At 52.0% G+C, this 1784-nt stretch overlaps 1 non-coding gene across 1 annotated transcript; it reads right to left on the minus strand.

Annotated features, from left to right (window-relative positions):
• Nucleotides 1-1629: 1629 nt before the first annotated feature.
• LOC126877405 (5.8S ribosomal RNA) lies at nt 1630-1784 on the minus strand. The gene has a single exon (XR_007694989.1). It is a non-coding gene; the product is annotated as a 5.8S ribosomal RNA (ribosomal RNA).

A 1784-nucleotide genomic window follows, 5' to 3' on the forward strand; every position in this document is an offset into this window, starting at 1 on the left:
TTTTTAACGTCCGTCCTCTTTTTCTCCTACAGCCGTTTCTCTTCTCTCGACGATTCCAGCGGTTCCCGGTACGGGAACTCACGCAAGTGAAAAAGCGAGCGAGACGTACCGTCGGGTGGGTGTGTGTGTTCGGGGACTGGACGACCGGCGCGACGTTAGGATGCGCGGTCCAGCGATAGACGACGAAGAGGCATGGGATGACCAACACTCTCTTTTCTCTATTCTCGAAGCGTCGAATTGCCATAAAAAAAAAATCACACGCGCGCACGACATAGTCGTACGCGCGTGTATACCTCGTCTCTCTCAAAGTTTTTTTCTCGAGCCTCGCCAAAGGGGATCGTCTTCTTCCTCGTCTACGATCTCTCCGACGACGACGACCGTACGAACAACTTCGTAACGGACTCACATGCGCATCTTCCTCGGGTACAGAAACGCTGCGGAAAACACCTCGAGCTTGTAGTTACAGCAGCACCCGTGTATAGCCGATCTTAGACACACGCTAGTTCGCACACGCGTTACATATATAATATGTAAGATTTCCGACGAACGTGGCTTTTCGGGAGCCAGGCGCGCGGGCAGAGAGATACACGACGACGGGGAAAATTCGTCCCGATACGAGTACGTGTACTCTCCGATCTCCGCGCGACGCTGGGGATCATACCTCCCTAAGTCGTCAGAGCGCTCGAAGAAATCTCGCGTGTGCGTTCCCGGATCTACGGCTGATACTTTCGGGGCTTGTAAAAAAGCACAGAGCGTGTAAAACGCAACGACGACCCATCGATGCGACGGTCCTCGTTGTTGTCAGTCGCTTTCGCGAAGAGACGGAGTGGGCATTCGATCCCTGGGGCTGTACGAGAGTCTTAAGAAAAGACGGTAGATTATGGCAAAGTTTCGCACGCCATCGAGTTTAGGTTTTTTTTTTGGTTCTCTCTTCTCTCCTCTCTCGACCGAGTTCCCATATTTGCTTTCTCTCTCAGTCTCGCCAAATATAATATTCTTTTAAGACGACGTCGGGGGCGCGGACCTTCGTGCGTCGAACACCGGCAAACGTAGCATATATCGCCTGATATGAAAAAAAAATCGGTCACGAGGAGAACACTACGAGTATATACGTTCGATAACCGATACACGAAGCGGTGCATAAGCGGGCGGTCGCCCTCGTAAGGACGACTCACGACGCCGCGAGCACTCACGCAGGTCCGTGACCGGTTCTCTCCGCTCTTATTCGTATCCCTTCGTATACCTTCGTCCGACTCTGAAACGTTCTCTTATAATTTTTAAGAAGAACGACGGCGGGTTGTCAAGGCAAGAAGGGACAGAGAGAGACAGAGGTAGAGTTTCGTAGTCTCCCGTGAACACGATAGATTATATATCGAGCATGCGTACGACTTGCACGGTCTCTGCACGACCGCGACGAACGCCGACGAGCGTCCAACAATCGCTCGTACGTCGCGTATGTTCTCTCCGTCCGCTCTTATTCGTATCCTCGTTCTTGTACCTTCGTCCGACTCTGAAACGTTCTCTTATATAAAGAAGAACGACGGCGGGTTGTTAAGGCAAGAAGGGACAGAGAGAGACAGATACGGAGAGTAACGATACGCAACGCAAGCAGTCTTAGGTTTACGTGAGCAACCCTCAGCCAGGCGTGGTCCAGGAATTGTATCCGTGGACCGCAATGTGCGTTCGAAATGTCGATGTTCATGTGTCCTGCAGTTCACACGTTGACGCGCAATTAGCTGCGTTCTTCATCGACCCACGAGCCAAGTGATCCACCGTTCAGGGTA

Source organism: Bombus huntii, unplaced genomic scaffold (assembly GCF_024542735.1).
Source record: "Bombus huntii isolate Logan2020A unplaced genomic scaffold, iyBomHunt1.1 ctg00000159.1, whole genome shotgun sequence".
Classification (NCBI taxonomy): Eukaryota; Metazoa; Arthropoda; class Insecta; order Hymenoptera; family Apidae; genus Bombus; species Bombus huntii.